Genomic DNA, 23,886 nt, shown 5'->3' with positions numbered 1-23,886 from the left:
TTTTGTTCCCCCTTCCAAGTGGGATTTGAGCTTTCTAACCTAGACTTTCCTTGTTGTTTAATTTCTGAGGGTCTGTGGAGTGTATTATTTGTATTCTATACTTTTTGGCTAATATCCACTTACCAGTGAGTTCATACCATGCATGTCCTTTTGAGTCTGGGTTACCTTATTCAGGTATTTTCTAGTTCCACCAATTTGTCTGCAAAAATCATGATGTCCTTGCTTTTAATATCTGAATATCATTCCATTGTGTAAATGAACCACATTTTCGGTGTCCATTCTTTGGTGAAGGGGCATCTGGGTTGCTTTTATTTTCTGGGAGCATTATAGCTGGGTCTTTAGGTAGAAGACTTTTCTGAGGAACTGCCTGTAGAGGGCCGCAATAACATTTGCCACCACAAGATGGCGCTGGCTTCCACTGTGCCCCACGTGGTAGGCCGAGACATTTTCACCATTACAAGATGGCGCTGGCCTCCGCCGCGCCAGCGGACTTCCTTTCAGGAAGTTAACTGTGTGCGCATGTGCAAGAGTGCCTTCGCGCCGCGCTAGGGTGTATATAAGCCGTGCCATGCTGGCGCCCCGCTGCCCTCTCTATTATTAATAAATAATAAGCATTTTGGCTACAGAAGGATTCGTGTGTTCCCGCGTATTCTTGCTGGTGAGAGGTCGCGTGGAAAAACGGCCAGGTTGATTTCGAGAATGGTTGTACCAGTTTGCAATTCCACCAGGTATGGAGGAATGTTCCCCCTTTTCCACATCCTCAAGAGCATGTACTGTTGCTTGAGTGTTTGATCTTAGTTATTCTGATAGGAATGAGGTGGAATATCAGGGTCATTTTGATTTGCATCTCCCCGAGGTTTAAGAATGTTGAACATTTCTTTAAGTGGTTCTCAGCCATTCTGAATTCCTCAGTTGGGATGTCTATGTTTAGCTCTATGCTACATTTCTAATGGGATTGTTTGGGTTTTTGGAGACTAACTTCTTGAGTTGTTTATGTCTGTAGATATTAACACTCTATCAAGTGTAAGATTAGTTAATATCTTTTCCAAATCTGTAGGTGGCCATTTTGTCCCATTGACAGTGCCCTTTGTCTAACAGAAAATTTGAAGTTTCATGAGGTCCCATTTATCAATTCTTGATCTTAGAGCCTGAGTCATTGGTGTTCTGTTCAGGAAATTTCCCCCTGTGCCAATGTGTTTGAGGCTATTTTCCACTTTTTCTTTATTATATTTAGTATATCTGGTTTCAGGTTGAGGTCCCTGATCCACTTGGATGTAAGCTTTGTGCAGGGTGATATATATGGATCAATTCGCATTATTTTACATGCAGACAGTCAGTTAGACCAGCACCATTTGTTGAGGATGCTTTCTTTTTTGCATTGTATAGTTTTGGCTTCTTTGTCAACTATCAATTTCCACAGGTATGTGGGTTTATTTCTGGGGTTTTGATTCTATTCCACTGATCAATCTGTCTGTCTCTTAACAAATTCCATAAGGTCTTTATTATTATTGCTCTGTAGAATAGCTTGAGGTCATGGATGGTGATTCCTCCAGAAGTTCTTTTATTGTTCAGAATTGTTTTGTTTATCCTGGGTTTTTTTTTTCCATATGAAGTTGAGAATTGCTCTTTCCATGTCTGTGATGAATTGTGTTGGAATTTTGATTGGAATTGCATTGAATCTGTACATTTTTAACCCAAAATTATTCCTGTCTAAAAGAAATTCAAAGACAAAATGAAAGAAAGAATCAAGGAATGGCTGTCCAGTGACCAGCCCAACTTTGTATCCATCCCATGGGCAGGCACCAAACCCTGACACTCTTACTGATACTTTGTTGTGTTTTCAGAGAGGAGCCTGGCAAGGGTGTCCTTTGAGAGGCTCTACCAGCAACTGGCTGAGGCTGATAGAGATACTCACAGCCAACCATTGGACTGAGGTCAGGGGCCCCTATGGGAGAATAAGGAGAAGGATTAAAGGAACCGAAGGAGATTACAACCCCATAGGAAGAACAACAGTATCGGTTAACCTGGACCTCTGGGAGCTCCCAGAGGAGCCACCAACCAAAGAACACACATACAGTGGCTGCTCCAATGCTCCTGGCATATATGTGGCAGAGGACTGCTTTGTCTGGCCTCTGGGAAAGGATGTGCCTTATGTTGTAGAGACTTGATGCATGAGGGAAAGGGGATACCCTGGGGGATCCCTGTCTCAGATGCAAAGTGAGGGTGAATGTGGTGAAGAACTCTGCAAGGGCAGTCTTGGAATGTGGCAACATTTAAGATGTGAATAAATAAAACAATAATAATAATAATAATAAAAATAATAATAATAAGAGGAAGAAGAAGAAGTTGAAAATAAAGATGGAAAAGGCATTGGTCTTACTTCACTGAGACCACATTGGTCTGACTTCACTGAGATCTCAGACTAAAGGAAATAAGGGACAATGAAAAAAGAATAAAATATTATTGAAACCTAGAAAGGCAGACTATGTGTGACAGAGAACTTGGTTGGCACAGTTGGAGACATTGAAGTCTCAGTATATTTCCACTGTGTCACATTGGATAATTTGTTAGGAAACTGGATCTTCATCTTTATCCAGAGACCTTTGAAAATATAAAAAATTGTGCCTTTTGCAATAATAATCATATTAACATAATGCACATTGTATGCACAGATATAACCAATTAACATCAAAAAATGTTTATTAATTTTTAGGCAGATAAGGGAATGAAGGCCCAAACAGACGAAATAGCATGTTCCTAGAGACGTTAGAGCCTGAGGATCTTTGACCTTAGGAAGACTGTGTCATAATTTAGTATGATTGGTGTATAAGCTAGAAGGGGAATCAGGCAGGCTTGGTATAAGATAAAAGTAGAAGATAAAAAGATACTAGGAGATAAAGGATAAAGTGTTCAAATATGAGTCATGCATTTTACTTACTTAGAGATTAGACCATGATTGATAGAGATTACAGATGGAATGTCAGTCTTCTCCAACTGTTAAAAAATATAATGGGAAGAACTAGTACCCAGTGGAATACGAATTGATATTCTGTGAGTGTGGAGATTTGATGGAATTCACTGTGGGAGTTGAATGTGGAGTGCACATATATTAAGCTTACAGTTCCAAGAGAGGAAAACAATACAAATAATGTACACATTAAAACAAAGTCCCTGAGCAACTAACCATATTAACTATTCTGCTTCTAAGTAACTAACAACATACACAGGCTGTACCTAGGCCTCCCTGTTCATATGTAATAGATATACAGCTTGGTCTTTATATGGGTCCTGAACAATTGGAGTGGGGGCTATTCCAAAAGCTGTTGCCTGTCTGTGGGATATGTTCTTCTAGCTCAGTCTCAGCAAGAAAGGATGCATCTAGCCTCACAGATACTTGAAGTGCCAAGGTGGTGGGATACCCAGGGGTTGCATATGCTCAGAGTATGCCACATGGGAAGAGGATGGGGAAAGGATTTGTGGAACATAGTGACTGGGAAAGGGTTGTGAGCTGGATGTAAAGTGAATAAGTAAAGGAAACATGATAAAATATTTGAATCGAAATTTGTTTAAATGGAAGTATTAAATGTGCAGAATTGATTCTTAAACCTGACAGCAGTGGGAGATAGGGAATTGGGGTAGCCACTAGAAAGTACCAGACTCCAGGGAAGTGAGAGGCTCCCAGGACCCAATGGAAATGACTTTAGCTGAAATACCCAACAAAGGGGAGAGAGAACCTGTAGAGACCACCTCCAGTAGACAGCATGGCCCTCAGTTGAGGGATGGGGCCACCCATGCATCTCAAAACTTTAACCCTAAAATATTCCTCTCCAAGGGAAAGACAAGAAATGGAGCAGAGACTGAAGGAAATGCCATCTAGAGACCCACCCTACCTTGGGTTCAATCCTATGCACAGACACCAAAACCCGAAACTATTGCTGATGCCAAGATGTGCTTGCAGACAGGAGCTTGACATGGCTATCCTCTGAGAGGCTCTGCCAGCACCTGCTCAATATGGATGAAGGTGCTCGCAGCCAACCATTGGACTGAGCACAGGGACCCCAAAGGAAGAGTTAGGGGAAGGGCTGAAGGAACTGAAAGTAACTACAACACCATAGGAAAAACAACAATAACAACTAACCATACCCCACAGAACTCCGAGGTACTAACCCACCAAGCAAAGAGTATATATAGGCTAGAACATAGCTCCCACTACATATATAGCAGAGGACTACTTCATCTGGCATCAATGGGAGGGGACGTCCTCGGTCCTGTGGAGGTTTGATACCCTAGCATTTGGGGATGCTATAGGGGTGAGGCATGAGTGGGTGAGTGGGTAGAGGACCACCCTCATAGAGGCAAAAAGGAGGGGGGAGGGGGATTGGATTCAGGGAGTTTATGGAGGGGTAGCCAGGAAAGAGGATATCATTTGATATGTAAACAAATAAAATATTAATAATAAAAAATACAGACATTGAATTTAAAGAAAAAATTGGCAGCATATTAGATTCTCATGTGAATTGTGTTAATTATCCTTCTTGTTGCTTGGACAAATGCCTGAAAAAAGGGAGAGGTTTGTTTTAGCTCACAGTTAATGTATAGTCCACCACAATGGCATAGGGATGGCAGTGGGGGCATGAGATATATGGTCATACTGCATCCGTGACTTGAAGCAAAGAGCAATAAATGATCATGCTGAGATTCACCACAGCCTCCAGCCAATGAACTGGCGCGATATACATTTGGGATAGATCCAGTCTTACTTCAACTAATCCAGTCAAGAAACTTCCTCACATTCAGACTCAGAAGTCATCCGCCACCCCATGGTGTTTCTAAATCAAATCACATTGACAATAAAGATTAACCATCACGGGGAATTTCCAAAAGAGAAACATACCTCCAGCAGACCATCTGAATCAGATTATATGAGAAAGGTGGAACTTAAGTGTTTGGTGCTTAAAAGTACCACAGACAGCCTTAATGTGAAACCAGGATTAATAACTGCTAAATTTAGGGAAATTATCCTGAAGGATTAAGAAATTCATATATAAATATATATACATATATGTATATATATATAGTATATGTCTATATACATACATCTCAATTTGAATTCTTTTGCAAAGCTACCAAGAATGTTGTATGAAGGGTAAAGAGAATGGTGAGGGTTGGGGATTTAACTCAGTAGTAGAGCACTTGCCTAGCAAGCTCAAGGCCCTGGGTTTGGTCCCCAGCTCCGAAAAAAAAAAACAAAAAAACAAAAAAAAAGAGAATGGTGAAGGTGAAGGGAAGCATAATATGCTTGGGGGGGTCAATATTAGCACCAGATTGTATGTTAGTTTTCTAGAGAATGCAACACACACACACACACACACACACACACACACACACACACACACACGCGCGCGCGCACGCACATGAAAAAGAACCCAAGCCACACAAAATTAACAATTACCTCAGAATCCAATGTGGGGAATCAATACATTTTATTGAGGTTTACAACAGAAGTATGGCTGAGGAGTCATTTACCATAGCAGGGATGATTATAAAGAGCTATGTAACCAAAAGGCCAACCTCAACATGGGAAACAATATGTGACTGCTATAGCTCTGGAGGTCTCTGCACAACTTCCGGCAAGTCAATAGGTCCAAGACATGTCCTGTCAGCAGCTTTGTGACTCAGTGTCTCTTCCCCCAGTAGTTCTTTACTTTTTTTCTAAAGCTGGAAAGAGGCCTTGAAGTCTTTTGAAAATTTCCACTTTCCTAGACATGTGACCTACCTATTATTTGTCTCCTGAACCCCATGAACTTCATTCCAGGAGGGAATATTTGAATTCAGAGCAAACTACTGTACAATGGACACAAATGTAGGACTGGAGGACACAGACAAAATAATCAGCTGAGAATATGAAGAATTTTATGATGCTATAACTCCCAAACATATAAATTGTAAAGCTTATAAAAATCAATGACTAGATGAACTGAAGAACAGCCAGAGAATATGCCAGGTGTATGATTAATTTCATTAAATGGTTAAAGCAAAAAGTGATTATGAGTAAGGGCAGGGAAAGTGGATGCAATGACTGAAAGGAAGAAACAGGTTGGAATCATTTCAGAGACAGAGGATTGGCACGAGTATTGAGATAAAATTACTGAAAACATTGTAAGACTATTATCAGTCATCCATCTGTAAAGTCATTCAATAAGTCAATTAAATAACCATAAGGTGTCAAATGCTGTGCAAGATTCTGGTGGTACAGCAACAAATAAAATATTGACCTCTACCTTCATAAAGCTTCGTGTGCTATGAAAGGTAGGTAATATATGCGTGCAAAGCAAAAGCAGTTCAACAGCTATAAATACTGTGATGGAACCTTTGGGATGTTTAAAGAGAGCAACAGAAAAAAAGTTGATTATTGAGATAATGGATAGACTTAATTGTATTGGTTGGTTGCTTAACAAATCTCTCCAAGCATCCATATTTTAAAACACTGAAGGACCTATCAGAAATAGCAGGCATTGGGGAATAAGCAAATAAATAACTCCAAAGTCTTTGAAGTGTTAGTATACCCCTGTTTTTGAAGAAACAAGAGGCACTAATGTGGGGATACTAATGCAAATGGTTAAATAAGCATTGGTTTTAGTAGCACAGATCATATTACTGTCCTTGATGAAAGAGATGTCAATGAAGTGAGGACAAAAGCAAATTTATGTGAATTGAAACGTTTGTGAAAGTAAATGAAAGATGATTCACTGGGTTTACTAGAGCAAAGAATTACGGAACATGTGTAAATGGTCAAATGTTCCACTTTGTCGTAGAGGTGGAACAACCTAGATCATATATGCACGTCAGTCTGGTACAGAGGGCAATATCATTATATACGAGAAAAGAAAACAAAAGAGAAAACGGCTTGTGTTGCCTGTAGGTTATCTGCACCTCATATTTGGTTGACATAAATGCCATTTTCTAGCGAGAGGAGAAGGATCCTGTAGAGTTCATAGAGAAGCAGAAATGCAGCCGAAGAAAGAAGTGCTCAGAGAACTCAAGACCCTAGTCACTGAGCTCAAGACCCTAGTCACTGAGCTCAAGACCCTAGTCACTGAGCTCAAGACCCTAGTCACTGAGCTCAAGACCCTAGTCACTGAGCTCAAGACCCTAGTCACTGAGCTCAAGACCCTAGTCACTGAGCTCAAGACCCTAGTCACTGAGCTCAAGACCCTAGTCACTGAGCTCAAGACCCTAGTCACTGAGCTCGAGGCTGCTCTCATTTAAGTCTCATCTCCCTTCAGACCTGCATCAATTTCATCAAAATTTATGTTTACTCTAATTGACCCACCAAGGTCATTTTAAACATCTCATTATACACATTCAAAGATGAAAGTATTTTAGGACCAAATGCATTAAGAATATAATAGAATGATAAGCAAAAACAAATCAAGCTCCATAGAAAACCTGTCTATTCTATCTTCATGTTTCCAATTATGTGATGGATTGATGAAAAGACCTGTACTTTCTTTCATCTGAAAAGGAGTAGTAAAAAATTACTGGATGGGATGCCTCCTAATAAAATGTCTCCTAATTAAATTTCTATGATTCAGTTAACAGCAACAAAGAATATATTTGAAGCAAACTTATTTTTTCAAGTTCTATTGAATGATCTTGTAGAAAAATCCTCTACAAGTCACTTTTGCAGCTCTCTCAGCCATTGTGATCTAAAGAAAAACTCTGTCACTGGTATGAGTTTCAAAGGCCTCTTCTCCCAAGACTTCACAAAGCCTAAAACATTTATAATAAAACATTTCTCATAGCATAAAAGATAATAGCAGGTTCAGCTCTTTTCTGTAAGATCTCTGTAATCACACTCCACTCAATAGAAATCCAAGCTCAAAAGTGCAGATATATTTGTAGAAAACACAAGAAAAGAACTGGAAGAAAAAGATCCATTGCTGAATAAAATGTAAACATGAAAATGTGGTCAATCCTAGCATATACAGTTTCATTTTAATTTCTCAAGTATTCAAGCAGTAGCACGTTCATTGTAGTGCTCTATTATTTTAAGCTAGCATGCTAAGTAATGGGTTTCATTATTGCATTTTCATACACGAACATCTTGGATACTTGCTTCTTATTCATATCCATCTGACCTTGCTCTCCTTATCCTTCCCGTTCTCCTTGTAAATATATATCTTTCCTAATTTTGTGCCCCATATATTTCATTTCCTTTCTATTTCCTTCCCTCCCTTCATTCAGATCACTTCCTCCTCCTTCTTTCTGCTTTCAGAAACACACACACACACACACACACACACACACACACACACACACACACACACACGTATCTAAGGTCTTCATAAGAGAGAAAACAAAAGGCACTTGTCTGTCTGAATCTGAGTTACTTTGATTAATAAAATTATTTCCAGTTAGTTTCATTTTCCTGAAAAATTTAGATTTCATTTTTCCTTCTGGCTGAAAAATTCTATTGTCTGTACATATGTACCACATCCTTTTTATCATTTATCTGCTGATGGGTAGGGAAGCTGGTTCTATTTCTTAGCTGTTGTGCTGCAATAAACATGAATGTGCATATATATTTATATGTGCATATATATACATATACATACATGTGGATGTTTGTGATATGTGAAAAAAGTCGTTTGAGTATATTCTTTAAGGAGACATTAAAATGTATTACATTGTATGTTTTAGAAGAGGACTTATTACAGAAGAATTTTAAATATGAGAATTATCATTGTTTAATAGGAGGTTTGATCTGTGGGCATGTGCTTGATAATGCCTTTCTAATTCTACCAGTGAGGCCTAGAGCTAAGTTTCTTCTACAGCTGGGTCTGCTTTATTGAATTTCCTGCCTGTCCTAATTCTATATATTTCCAATTAGCTGACCTTCAAAGCTGATGTTAGTAAAAAGGAATTGTTCTCTGACAAGCTAACATTTTGTCTAATGGTTTTTTAATAAGCAATTGAGTTTGCAGCATTCAGCTTCTGTTATGTTTTTATTGTTTTTTGTGCTTTAATTTGGTATGTGTGTTTTGGAACAACTCCATGGCAGGTGCAATTTTAAAAATGGAATCAATAAGATTCACTGTGATGTATGACACTAGCATTCCCAGCTCAAAATACCACAACTCCACAAAGAAAATGTGTTGAATCCTTGGGCCTTTCTTTTTGGTATCTTTTGGAAATCTTATTCCCACTGAGTCTGTGCATAAATCCACCCTTCTCTAAACAGCTCTTACTCAGACCCATGATCTCATATCCTGCTTTAGAAAGAGAGAGAGAGATTAAGTGCATCTAACAGGAGAGTCTGAGTACAGCTTGTTTTTCTCTTTTAAACCCTTTCTAGCACTATTTGCAGTACTGCTAATTAATAGGGCTTATAAAACCTTGCTTAAATGACTGGTTGGATGTGTTTTTTCTTCTCTCTTCTGCTAACTGGATTAAAAAGAAATTCTTCCATTTCTAAGTTTAACAGCTGGCAATGGGATTTTTCTGATTCTATCTCCGTCTGACTTCTTCTAGATCTTGCTTTAGCATGTAGTTTTTTTCTTTACCCATATATCTTTGGTTTTTATTTTTCCATTGACCTCTTAGTGGTTCCCTATATACACAGTCAGATTTCTCAGTTGAGTAAGCCGGAGAGAGAGGTGGGAGTAGAGGGAAAAGGGTAACACAGGAGGATTTAATGTTGAGTAGCAATAATCTATAGGTTGAAACCTGTTTCTGTGTTTTCTGTAACTAAGATCTCTTTTCAAATAAAGGTAAAAAGACAGGAGACAGAATGAAGCACTTCATAGTCACAAAGATTGTCAGAAATATTCTCTATTAAGCAACACCCATATATAGATTAAAAAATTTGCATATGTATGCACAGGTTAAAATTAGAAACAAGACTGTTGAAGAGAATGACAGAATTAATAAGGAAGGATGAGAAAGGGAAGTGTAGTATGATATAGGGAAAATATCTTAAAACAATGTTATATACTTATATGAAAATGTCCTTTTGAAACCCAGAATTTTATTGGTGTATAACCAATATAAAATATATATATGAAATTTCTGGTATCATTATAAGAACGTATTCTATTAGCAATTAAATCCTTTGAGTAGAGGAAGGCTACTGATTTGTTTGACTTAATTTTATATGCAGGCACTTTGCTGAAGTTCTTTATCAGGCTTAGTAGTTCTCTGGTGCAACTTTGGGCATGACTTATGTACACTATAGTATCATCTGAAAATAGTGATATTTTGACTACTTCCTTTCCAGTTTATATCACTTTGACCTCCTTTTATTGTCTGATTGCTCTGGCTAGGACTTTCAAGTACTACAATGAATAAGTAGGGAGGGAGTGGGCAGCCTTGTCTAGTTCCTGATTTTAATGCAATTGCTTCAACTTTCTCTCCAGTTTGCTGTATATTGCTTTTGCAATGGTTTCATAAGGGCCTTGAATTCCTGATAGATCTAAGACTTTTATCATGAAGGGGTGATGAATTTTTCAAATGCTTTCTCATGTGTTTTATGTGTTTGAGTGTGGTAATATACTGGATTTCATTGATGGATTTCTGTATATTGAATCAATCATTCCTGTATCCCTGGGATGAAGTCTACTTGGTCATGATGGATGATCCTTTTAATGTGTTCTTTGATTTGGTTTGCAAGAATTTATTGAGTATTTTTCATCAATATTCATAAGGGAAATTGGTCTGAAGTTCTCTTTCTTTGTTAGGTCTTTCTGTGGTTTAGGTATAACAGTAAGTGTGGCTTCATACAAGGAATTCAGTAGTGCTCCTTCTGTTTCCAGTTTGTGGAATAGTTTGGACAGTATTGATATAAAGTCTTCTATGAAGGTCTAACTGAATTGTGACAAAACCCCTCTCGTGCTGGGCTATTTTTGCTTGGGGGACTTTTAATAACTGCTTTTATTTCTTTGGGAGTTATGGGACTGTTTAGATGGTTTACATGGTTCTGATTTAACGTTGGTACTTGGTATCTGTCTATAAAATTGTCTATTTCATCCAGATTTTCCTGTTCTGTTGAATATAGACTTCTGTAGTATGATTTGATGATATTTTGAATTTCCTCAGTTTCTGTTGTTATGTGTCCCTTTTCATTTTTGATTTTGTTAATTTGGATACTCTGTGTACTCTGGATAGTGTGGCTAATGGTTTATCTATCTTTCTGATTTTCTTAAAGAACCAGGTCCTGGTTCTGTTGGTTCTTTGTATAGTTCTTTTTGTTTCTATTCAATTGATTTTATCCCTAAGTTTGATTATTTCCTGCCTTCTACTCCTCTTGGATCTATTTGCTTCTTTTTGTTCTAGAGCATCTAAGTGTGCTGTCAACCTGCTAATGTATGCTTTCTCTCCAGTTTCTATTTGGAGACACTCAGAGATATGAGTTTTCCACTTAGCACTACTTTCATTGTGTCCCACAAGTTTGGGTATGTTGTGCCTTCATTTTCATTAAATTCTAAAATTAAATTCTAAAACATCTTTAATTTCTTTCTTTATTTCTACTTTGACAAAGTTATCATTGAGTAGAGCTTCCATCTGTATGCGGGCTTTCATGTGTATGCGGGCTTTCTGTTGTTATTATTGTTATTGAACACCAGCCTCAGTCCTTGGTGATCTGATAGGATGCATGGATTGATTTCTATCTTCTTGTATCTGTTGAGGCCTGTTTTTTGCCCAATTATATGGTCAGTTTTAGATAAGGTATCATGAAGTGCTGAGAAGAAAGTATATCCTTTTTTTAGGATGAAATGTTCAATAGATATCTGTTAACTCCATTTCCTTCATAACATAGTTTCTCTTTGTCTCTATTTAGTTTCTGTTTCTAGAATCTGTCCATTGCTGAGAGTGGAATACTGAAGTTCCCATTATTATTGTGTGAGGTGGAATGTATGCTTTGAGGTTTAGTAAGGTTTCTTTTATGAATGTAGGTGCCCTTACATTTGGAGCATAGATATTCAGGATTGAGAATTCATCTTGGTGAACTTTTCCTTTGATGAATATGAAGTGTCCTTCCTTATTTTTTTCAATAACTTTTGGTTGAAAGTTGATTGTACTTGATATTAGAAAGGCTACTCAAGCTTTTTCCTTGGGACAATTTGCTTGGAAAATTTTTTTTTCCAGCCTTTTACTCTGAGATAGTTTCTTTCATTGTAACTGAGGTGTGTTTTCTGTATGCAGCAAAATGCTGGGTCCTTTTGTTGTATCCAGTCTCTTAGTCTATGTCTTTTTTATTGGAGAATTGAGTCCATTGATGTTGAAAGACATTAGGAACCAATGATTATTGTTTTCTGTAATTTTTGTTTTTGTTTTTGTTTTTGTAAAGGTAGAATTGTTTGTATGGCTATCTTCTTTTGGATTAGTTGAAATTAGATTAATTTTTTTGCATATTTTAGAGTGCAACAGTTTTCCAGGTATTATCTTTTGTAGGGATGGTTTTATGGAAAGATATCGTGTAAATTTGGTTTTGTCATGGAATATCTTGGCTTTTACATCTATGTTAATTAAGAGTTTTGCTGGTTATAGTAGTCTGGGCTGGCATTTGTGTTGTCTTCAGCTCTGTATGACAACTGCCCAGGATCTTCTGGCTTTTATAGTCTCTGCTGAGAAGTCTGGTGTAATTCTGATATGCCTGCTTTTATATGTAACTTAACCTTTTCCCCTAACTGCTTTTAATATTCTTTCTTTGTTTTGTGCATTTGGTGTTTTGACAATTATGTGGTGGGAGGAATTTCTTTTGTGGTCTAATCTACTTGGAGTTCTGTAGATTTCTTGTATGTTTTTGGGCATCTCTTTCTTTAGGTTAGGGAAGTTTTCTTCTATAATTTTGTTGAAGGTATTTACTGACGCTTTAAGTTTGGAGTCCTCTCTCTCTTCTATATCTATTATCCTTAGGTTTGATCTTCTCATTGTGTCCTGGGTATTCTGGATGTTTTGGGTAAGGAGCTTTTTGCATTTTACATTTTCTTTGATGATTGTGTCAGTGATTCCTGTGGTATCTTCTGCCCCTGAGTTTCTCTCTTCTAACTCTTGTATTCTGTTGATGATGCTTGCATTTATGACTCCTGATCTCTTTCCTAGGCTTTCTATCTCCAGGGCTGCCTCTTTTCGTGATTTCTTTATTGTTTTTATTTCCATTTTTAGATCCTGGGTGGTTTTGTTCAATTCCTCCACCTGTTTGGTTGTGTGTTTCTGTAATTCTTTAAGGGATTTTTGTGTTTCCTCTTTAAGGGCTTCTACTTGTTTACTTTTGTTGTCCTGTATTTCTTTAAGGGAGTTATTTATGTCCTCCTTAAAGATCTCTAACATCATCATGAGATGTGATTTTTAAATCTAAATCATGCTTTTCTTGTATGTTGGGGATATTCAGGGTTTGCTTTGGTGGGATAACTGGGTTCTGATGATGCCAAGTGGCCTTGGTTTCTGTTGCTTAGACACTTAAGCTTGCCTGTAGACATCTGCTTATCTCTGGTGTTAGCTGGTCTTGCTGTCTCTGACAGTATCTTGACCCTCCTGTAAGCCTGTTTGTCAATACTCCTGGAGACTGGCTTTCTCCCAGCAGAATCTGGGTACCAAGAGCAGTGTCTTAGGGTTAGCTCTGGGCACAGGCAGAAACCAGAAGGATCTTTTTAAATTGGCAAAAACAAGGGACATTAAAGTGTGGGAAGAGATGGAGGTGTACAGAGGGTCAGGAAATTGAACAGAGGTGTGAAGCAATGGGAGATGGGGAACTGGGGGTAACAACCAGATAGTCCCAGATGCTAGTGATGCAAGAGCTTCTCAGGACCCCACGGGGATGACATTAGCTGAAATACCCCCCAAAAGGGGGGGGTGGGGCCTGGCGAGACCATATCCAGAGGTTAGACATGGCTCCCTGTTTGAAGGATGGAGCCACCCAACCATCTCCAAAATTATAACACAGAATTGCTCCTCTATAAAGGAAATTTAGGGACAAAGAATGGAGCAGAGGCTGGAAAAAAAGCCTGCCCCTCCTGGGGATCCATCCCACCTACAGATACCAAACCCAGACACTATTGCTGATACTACGAAGTGCTTGCTGACAGGAGTTTGATAGATTGGTCTCCTGAGAGGCTATGCCAGATCCTGACAAATACAGATGTGGATGCTTAAAGCCAACTATCAGATTGATCACAGAGACCCCAAAGGAGGAGCTAGGGGAAGGAATGAAAGAGCTGAAGGGGATTTATCTGGCATCAATGGGAGGGGAGGCCCTTGGTCCTGTGAAGGCTTGATGCCCCATTGTTGGAGAATGCCAGGGCAGTGAGGTAGGAGGGAGTGGGTTGTTGGGTGGGGGAGTACCTTCATTGGAGCAGGGGGGGGGGAGATGGGAGAAGGGAATTGCAGAGGGGAAACCCAGGAAAGGAGATAACATTGAAATGTAAAGAAAAAATATCCAATTAAAAGAAGATAATAAAAAACATTAAGAGAGGAAGTGAAAAGCAATTCAAGCTAAAAGTATTGATTAAAAAACAATAAACATAACCTTTCTTTCTCTCTTCCATCTTTTCCTTAAGCATGCTTTCTTTAATATCTTTAGCTTTCCACCTATAACTTGGTTTCCTTAGTCTTTCTATAAACAGTTCCTGCTTGCCATATGGAGGCTTATCTATAGTGTGTGACCTCTAACACCAACTGAAATGGCATGACCTCTGTTCTTCTCTTCTTCATTCTCCTTTGTCAGGAAACTCCCAGAGATTCACAGCTTGCTTAATCTAAAGTTTTTCTTTGGAATTCTAATAAAAAATTGTTTTTGATCTTACTTTTGAAGCCGTAATTAAATCATTTTTCTTTTTTCCTCCATCTTTATAAAATTGGGCATTTCTTATTTACATTTCAATTGTAATTCCCTTTCCCGATTTCCAGGCAAACATTCCACTAACCCCTCCCCATTCCCTTTCTATATGAGTATTCCTCTCCCCATCATCCCCCCATCACTGCCCTCACCCCAACAATCCCGTTCACTGGGGGTTCAGTCTTGGCAAGACAAAGGGCTTCCCCTTCCACTGGTGGCCTGACAAGGCTATTCATTGCTACCTATGCAGTTTGAGCCCAGGGTCAGTCCATGTATAGTCTTTGTGTAGTGGCTCAGTTCCTGAAATCTGTGGTTGTTTGGCATTGTTTTTCATATGGGGTCTCAAGCTCCTTCAAGCTCTTTCAGTAATTTCTAAGACTCCTTCAACGGGGGTCCTATTCTCAGTTCAGTGGTTTGTTGCTGGCATTCGCCTAGGTATTTGCCATATTCTGGCTGTGTCTCTCAGGAGAGATCTATATCCGGTTCCTGTCAGCCTGCACTATTTGCTTCATCCATCTTATCTAGTTTGGTGGCTGTATATGTATGGGCCACATGTGGGGCAGGCTCTGAATGGGTGTTCCTTCAGACTCTGTTCTAAACTTTGCCTCCCTATTCCCTCCCAAGGGTATCCTTCTTCCCCTTTTAATGAAGGAGTGAAGCATTCACATTTTGGTCATCCTTCTTGAGTTTCATGTGTTCTGTGCATCTAGGGTAATTCGAGCATTTGGGGTAATATCCACTTATCAATGAGTGCATACCATGTGTGTTTTTCTGTGATTGGGTTACCTCACTAAGGATGAGATTTTCCACTTCCATCCATTTGCCTATGAATTTCATAAAGTCATTGTTTTTGATAGCAGAGTAGTATTCCATTGTGTAGATGTACCACATTTTCTGTATCCATTCTTCTGTTGAAGGGCATCTGGGTCATTTCCAGTTTCCGGATATTATAAATAAGGCTGCTATGAACATAGTGGAGCATGTGTCTCTGTTGTATGTTGGAGCATCTTTTGGGTATATGCCCAAGAGAGGTATAGCTGGGTCCTCAGGTAGTACAATATCCAATTTTCTGAAGAACCTCCAGACTGATTTCCAGAATGGTTATACCAGTCTGCAATCCCACCAACAATGGCGGAGTGTTTCTATTTCTCCACATTCTCGCCAGTATCTGCTGTCGCTGGAGTTTTTTATCTTAGCCATTCTGACTGGTGTGAGGTAGAATCTCAAGGTTGTTTTGATTTGCATTTCCCTTATGACTAAAGATATTGAACATTTCTTTAGGTGTTTCTCAGCCATTCGGCACTCCTCAGCTGTGAATTCTTTGTTTAGCTCTGAACCCCAATTTTAATAGGGTTATTTGTCTCCCTGCAGTCTAACTTCTTGAGTTCTTTGTATATTTTGGATATAAGACCTATATCAGTTTTAGGATTGGTAAAGATCCTTTCCCAATCTGTTGGTTGTCGCTTTGTCCTAAAAACAGTGTCCTTTGCCTTACAGAAACTTTGTAGTTTTATGTTATCCCATTTGTCAATTCTTGATCTTAGAGCATAAGCCATTGGTGTTTTGTTCAGGAAATTTTCTCTAGTGCCCATGTGTTCAAGATTCTTCCACACTTTTTCTTCTATTAGTTTCAGTGCATCTGGTTTGATGTGGAGGTCCTTGATCCAGTTGGACTAAAGCTTCGTACAGGGTGATAGAATGGATCGATCCGCATTCTTCTACGTGCTGACCTACAGTTGAACCAGCACCATTTGCTGAAAATGCTATCTTTTCTCCATTGGATAGTTTAGGCACCTTTGTCAAAAAACAAGTGACCATAGGTGTATGGGCTCATTTCTGGGTCTTCAATTCTATTCCACTGGTCTATCTAGCTGTCTCTGTACAAACACCATACAGTTTTTACCACTATTGCTCTGTAATACTGCTTGAGTTCAAGGATAGTGATTCCCCCAGAAATCCTTTTATTGTTGAGGATAGTTTTAGCTATCCTGGGTTTTTTGTTATTCCAGATGAATATGCAAATTGTTCTGTCCAACTCTATGAAGAACTGGATTGGAATTTTGATGGGGATTGCATTGAATCTGTAAATCCCTTTTGCTAAACTGGCCATTTTTACTATATTAATCCTGCCAATCCATGAGCATGGTAGATCATTCCATCTTCTGAGATCTTCTTCACTTTCTTTCTTCAGAGGCTTGAAGTTCTTATTATACAGATCTTTCACTTGCTTGGTTAAAGTCAAACCAAGGTATTTTATATTATTTGGAACTATAATGAAGGGTATCATTACACTAATTTCATTCCCAGCTTGTTTCTTTTTTATGTAGAGGAAGGCTACTAATTTATTTGAGTTAATTTTATACCCAGCCACTTTGCTGAAGGTGTTTATCAGCTTTAGTAGTTCTCTGGGGGAACTTTTGGGATCACTTAAGTATACTATCATATCATCTGCAAATAATGATATTTTGACTTCTTCTTTTCCAATCTGTATCCCCTTGATCTCCTTTGGTTGTTTGATTGCTCTGACTAGAACTTCAAGAACTATATTGAATAAGTATGGAGAGAGTGGGCAGCCTTGTCTAATCCCTGATTTTATTGGGATTGCTTCAAGTTTCTCTCCATTTAGTTTAATGTTAGCAACTGGTTTGCTGTATATGGCTTTAACTTTAGGTATGGGCCTTGAATTCCTGTTTTTCCAGTAATTTTATCATGAAGGGTTGCTGAATTATGTCAAATGCTTTCTCAGCATCTGATCATGTGATTTTTGGTTGTGAGCCTAGCCTTTAACGGCTGAGCCATCTCTCCAGCCCTGATCATGTGATTTTTAATCCTTCAGTTTCTTTATATAATGGATTACATTGATGGTTTTCCGTATATTAAACCACCTCTGTATAGCTGGGATGAAGCCTACTTAATCATGATGGATGATTGTTTTGATGTGCTCTTGGATTCAGTTTGCAAGAATTTTATTGAGTATTTTTGCATCGATATTCATAAGGGAAATTGGTCGGAAGTTCTCTTTCTTTGTTGGGTCTTTGTGTGGTTTAGGTATAAGAGTAATTGTGGCTTCATAGAAGGAATTTGGTAGTGCTCCATCTGTTTCCATTTTGTGAAATAATTTGGATAGTATTGGTATGAGGTTTTCTATGAAGGTCTGATATAATTCTGCAGTAAACCCATCTGGACCTGGGCTCTTTCTGGTTGGGAGACTTTTAAAATGACTGCTTCTGTTTCTTTAGGAGTTATGGGATTGGTTAAATGGTTTATCTGTTCCTGATTTAACTTCGGTACCTGGTATCTGTCTAGTAAATTGTCCATTTCCTCCAGATTTTCAAGTTTTGTGGAATATAGACTTTTATAGTAGGATCTGATGATTTTTTGAATTTCCTCTGAATCTGTAGTTATGTCTCCCTTTTCATTTCTGATTTTGTTAATTTGGACGCACTCTCTGTGTCCTCTCGTTAGTCTGGCTAAGGGTTTATCTATCTTGTTGATTTTCTCAAAGAACCAACTTTTGGTTCTGTTGTTTCTTTGTATAGTCCCTTTTGTTTCTACTTGGTTGATTTCAGCTCTGAGTTTGATTATTTCCTGCCTTCTACTCCTCCTGGGTGTATTTGCTTCTTTTTGTTCTAGAGCTTTTAGGTGTGCTGTCAAGCTGCTGACATATGCTCTTTCCTGTTTCTTTCTGCAGGCACTCAGAGTTATGAGTTTTCCTGTTAGCACAGTTTTCATTGTGCCCCATAAGTTTGGGCATGTTGTACCTTCATTTTCATTACATTCTTAGAAGTCTTTAATTTCTTTCTTTATTTCTTCCTTGACCAGGTTATCATTGAGTAGAGCATTGTTCAACTTCCATGTATATGTGTGCGTTCTTTCTGTATTGTTATTGAAGACTGGTTTTAGCCCGTGGTGGTCTGATTGGACAGATGGGATTATTTCTATATTTTTGTATCTGATGAGGCCTATTTTATGACTGATTATGTGGTCAATTTTGGAGAACGTACCATGAGGTGGTGAGAAGGTATATCCTTTTGTTTTAGAATAAAATGTTTTATAAATATCTGTTAAGTCCATTTGGTTCATGACTTCTCTTAGTCTGTCTATGTCTCTGTTTAATTTCTGTTTCCATGACCTGTCCATTGATGAGAGTGGGGTGTTGAAATCTCCTACTATTATTGTGTGAGGTGCAATGTGTGCTCTGAGCTTTAGAAAGATTTCTTTTATGTATGTAGGTGCCCTTGCATTTGGAGCATAGATATTTAGGGTTGAGAGTTCATCTTGGTGGATTTTTCCTTTGATGAATATGAAGTGTCCTTCCTTATCTTTTTTGATGACTTTGGTTGAAAATCGATTTTATTCAATTTTAGAATGGCTTCTCCAGCTTGCTTCTTCAGACCATTTGCTTGCAAAGTTGTTTATAGCCTTTTACTCTGAGGTAGTGTCTGTCTTTGTCTCTGAGGTGTGTTTCCTGTAGGCAGCTAAATGCTGGGTCCTCATTGCATATCCAGTTTGTTAATCTGTGTCTTTTTATTGGGGAATTGAGTCCATTGATGCTGAGAGATATTAAAGAATAGTGATTGTTGTTTCCTGTTATATTCTTATTTAGATGTGACATTATGTTTGTGTGCCCGTCTTCTCTTTGTTTTCTTGCAAAATGATTAGTTTCTTCCTTTTTTTTCTTAGGGTGTAGCTTGCCTCCTTGTATTGGGCTTTACCGTTTATTATCCTTTGTTAGGTTAGATTTGTAGAAAGATATTGTGTAAATTTGGTTTTGTCATGGAATATCTTGATTTCTCCATCTATGTTAATTGGGAGTTTCGTGGGATACAGTAACCCGGGCTGGCATTTGTGTTCTCTTAGGGACTGACATCCGTTCAGGATCTTCTGGCTTTCAAAGTCTTTGGTTAGAAGTCTGGTGTAAGGGTTGGGGATTTAGCTCAGTGGTAGAGCGCTTGCCTAGGAAGCGCAAGGCCCTGGGTTCGGTCCCCAGCTCCGAAAAAAAGAACCAAAAAAAAAAAAAAAGAAGTCTGGTGTAATTCTGATAGGTCTGCCTTTATAGGTTCCTTGATGTTTTTCCCTTTGTGCTTCTAATATTTTTTCTTTGTTTTGTGCATTTGGTATATATATTTTTTAGATCCAACTGATTAGATATAATTACCCACTTAAATATACAAAGCCAGGTACCATCCACCCCTTAGGAACATTGATAACAACCTGTAGAAACACAGAGCGAGATCTTTACATCAGCCTCCATTTTCTTGCCATGGCTTCTCCTTCTGTCTCCTCTTGTCTCTTCTCTCAGTTCTAGTCTCCTCGTCTTCCCTAAAATTCTCTCCCACCCATCCTTCCTTCTCCTCCAGTGACAGGCCTCCTTCTGTCTTGTACCTGCCCCTCACCTGTATTTTACAAATTTAAATGGGGAGAAGTTTCTGGTGAAGTCACTTGATTCCAGAGTACATGACTAGGTACCTGTCCTTGGGGCAGTGGAATTAGCATCCAAATACAGATAACTCTAGGGCAAACCACAACATTTCCCCATTTTTGTCCAGTTAAAAGTCCTTTTCACTTATATATAAATTGAGTACTATTATTTCCATTCTACAATTTTACAATATATGATATACTCAACACCCAGTCCATCCATTTTGTCCATTACTTAAAGCACCTTGTCACCTATCCTAAAAGACTTTAATTCTATACCTGACTTATATCCTGGTTAGAGATCGTATGCCATCTGATAAATCACCCTTTCAAATGTATTATCTTTCTCAATGCTAAACAGCTTGGTTTGTCTACGAGACTACCAGTCTTCAACCACATCAGAAATCTTTGAATGACCAGAGAACTATACACATAGGAAGCCTAACACAGCTTCCAGAACTGAGAGGTTGTAGAGAAAAATCTCTACTAACACAGTTCCCTGTTAGCAACATGTGAACGCAAGTCTTCAGTCTTCTGTCTCAAAAATCAATTTACAGACTGTTGAAATACAGATTTTTGAAGGGCTGACCACCCTGTCTTGGCAGACCTTATCAGTCAACTATTCTGCATAATTTGTCCTTTTCTGGACAGTATCAGTCTGCAGATGAAACAGGCAGTTTTGTCCAGTGACTGCCTAGCCACAAAGTATTGACTCACCTGCAGGTAGAGATGTTCAAATTCTTCATTAACTATGCCAAAGGGAAACTATTAGAAGCAGATCTGTCTCAACAAAAGATAAATAACTTTAAACCTCAAATTTTGTGGATTTCTGACGTTTTTTTGAAAACTTTCTATCTATAGAAGACAATCTAGACTGTTGTCTTTATATCTTAATATTTTCTTAAAAGTGCTCTCACCAAGAGCCATGATTTTGCTATTTGGTCCTTAACTCACATGTGTAATCAACTTAGAAGTTCATAATGAAATGAATAGAGGGACTGGCACTCAACCTTGTACTTTTAAACTTTAACAAATAAATTCTGTATCATAGCAAAGGTATTTGGTGTTTTGACTATTATGTAATGGGAGGAGTTTCTTTTCTGGTCCAATCTATTTGGAGTTCTGTAGGCTTCTTTTATGTTTATGGACATCTTTTTCTTTAGGTTAGGGAATTTTCTTCTATGATTTTGTTGAAGACATTTCCTGGTCCTTTGAGTTGGGAGTCTTCACTCTCTTCTATACCTATTATCCTTAGGTTTGATATTCTCATTGTGTCCTGGATTTCCTGCATGTTCTGGGCCAGTAACTTTTTCCATTTTCCATTAACTTTGACAGTTGTGTTGATGATTTCTATGGAATCTTCTCCTCCTGAGATTCTCTCATCTATCTCTTGTATTCTGTTGGTGATGCTTGTTATATACAGCTCCTTGTGTCTTCCTTTGGTTTTCTATATCCAGGGTTTTCTCCATTTGTGCTTTCTTTATTGCTTCTATTTCCATTTTCAATTCCTTCTCCTGTTTGATTGTGTTTTCCTGAAATTCTTTCAGGGATTTTGTGTTTCATCTCTATAGGCTTCTACTTATTTGTGTTTTCCTGTATTTATTTAAGGGAGTTTTTTATGTCTTTGTTGAAGTCCTCCATCTTCATGATCAAATGTGATTTTAAATCTAGATCTTGCTTTTCTGGTGTGTTTGGATATTCAGTGTTTGCTTTAGTGGGAGCATTGGGCTCCGATGATGCCATGTAGTCTTGGTTTCTGTTGCTTGGGTTCCTGCGCTTGCCTCTCACCATCAAGTTGTCACTGGTGTTACCTTGCTATTTCTGATAGTGGCTAGACCGTTCTATAGGCCTGTGTGTCAGGAGTGCTGTAGACCTGTTTTCCTATTTTCTTTCAGCCAGTTATGGGAACAGAGTGTTCTGCTTTCAGGCGTGTAGTCTTTCCTTTCTACTGGTCTTCAGCAATTTCTTTGGGCATGTGTCCTGAGTCCACCAGGCAGGTCACTTGCAGCAGAAAAGTTGGTCTTACCTCTGGTCTTGGGCCTGAAGTCACTCCTCGAGGCTAGGTTTCAGCTCTCCATGAGGGCAGCAACCAAAAGGTCCTTCCCTGCCTTCTCCTGGGTCCCTGCACACAGGGGGTCCAGATGGCGCTAGGTGATTTCCTCTAGAGTCAGAAATGTGGGTAGTCAGTAGTCTCCTCTGGCTTCCCAGGCGTGTCTGCCCCTCTGAAGGTCTAGCTCTCCCTCCCACGGGATTTGGCTGCAGGCAGCTGTTTGACCAGGTCCCTTCAGATTCAGGTGCAGTCCGTACTGCAGGGTACCTGCAGCTTGAGTGCCCCTATCTTCCTGCTCCTAGAGGCCCTATACAGTTTCCTCTTGGTCCAGGGATGTGGGCAGGGGTGGGCAGTACTGGCAGTCTCTCCTGCCCTGCAATCTCAGGAGTGCCCACCTGTCTAGGCGATGAGCTCTCTCTCCCATGGGATTTGGGAGCAGGGAGCTGTGAGGTTCAGGCTCGAGCTAGAAACTGGAGGTCTAAATTATTTTCTTAATGAGTCTAAAAACCCCATGAGGGGACCCCAATTTCCTCACCATTATCTGTGTAAATCCATATCTAAAACTGTTTATCTAAACAAGAATGACAATTATTTTTTCTATATTGTTGCAATTATTGTGTTTTTTATTTTCTTCTTTGTAGTTTGGGGTTTTTTAAAGCTATAATAAGCACAGATAATTTTTATACTAAATAAAAAATAAGCTATTAAAATATTTTCCTTGATAATACCATAACTAGAACTATTTGTCTCTTTTCATTTTAACTTCTCTACTATGCTTAATATGAACTCATCTTTCAAATAATAACTCTCTGTTTACCATACCGCCAGAATTAAAACAAAACTTTATACCTAAAATATTCAGTTTTCATTTCTTTGTATAGATAGTCTTTCAGTACTCAAGTTCATCTTAGCTATGAACATGTCTCTCTTGGTCTTTCACTCACCTGATTCCCTCTTAACACTCTGCCTGTGCATTACCTGTGACTTTGATTTGCCTATTTCTTGTCCTGTATATGAACAGGGATCACCAGTTCAATTCTCTGCTCTTTGCTATATTTCTCTAACTGATTACATCTTGTGGAATGATTACCCAACTATCCAAAATCTTGTGTGCCTTGCAACCATACTGGTGCAATTGTCATTTCCACTGAGATAGCTTGACACCACCTTAAACCTAACATATCTTAAACTCCATCTATTGTTCCAAGACCATTTTCTCACTAAAACTTCCTCTTTCTGCCCATAGAACTAGGTTACAGTTTCATTGTTTGATAATACCATACCCTTTGCTTGAATACAATATAAAGACCAAAAAAGAACAAATGGTAAGTCTGAATACAAGAACATGTACTTTTTCAGTGCTTATTTCCTAAAAACACCCAGACAATTATAGCATAATGTCAGTTTAAGTGCAGTTACAAAAGTAAATTTAGCTCCAATTTTGACGTCAGTCTGTCCCGGGGAGAATTGTGTTCATTAATATTAACACTCTACCGTGTAAGTCATTTGGATTAAGAAACAGAGGGAAGTATAATTCTGTTTGTCATCCCTCATAGTCACTCTCACCAACTCCTGTCAA

General features: G+C 38.6%; 1 protein-coding gene across 13 annotated transcripts in view; it reads right to left on the bottom strand.

Moving 5' to 3' along the window:
- The window catches only part of Spanxn4l (SPANX family, member N4 like), a 167,580-nt gene that overhangs the window by 73,015 nt on the left and 70,679 nt on the right, over positions 1–23,886 (bottom strand). For 6 of the 13 annotated variants that reach the window (XR_015646805.1, XR_015646807.1, XR_015646802.1 and 3 more), the window contains one exon: positions 2,939–2,994. The exons of 5 other annotated variants lie outside the window; for them this stretch is intronic. The gene's annotated coding sequence lies outside the window, so the exon portion shown is untranslated. Of the gene's footprint in view, positions 1–2,938; positions 2,995–22,283; positions 22,419–23,886 lie in introns of all 13 variants that reach the window. 2 more of the 13 variants (XR_015646803.1, XM_087601051.1) reach the window with 1 other exon arrangement.

This window comes from Rattus norvegicus, chromosome X, assembly GCF_021556685.1.
Source record: "Rattus norvegicus strain SHRSP/BbbUtx chromosome X, alternate assembly SHRSP_T2T, whole genome shotgun sequence".
In the NCBI taxonomy this organism is placed as follows: domain Eukaryota; kingdom Metazoa; phylum Chordata; class Mammalia; order Rodentia; family Muridae; genus Rattus; species Rattus norvegicus.
The sequence above is the reverse complement of the archived record's forward strand: the minus strand, read 5'-3'. Positions and strand labels throughout refer to the sequence as shown.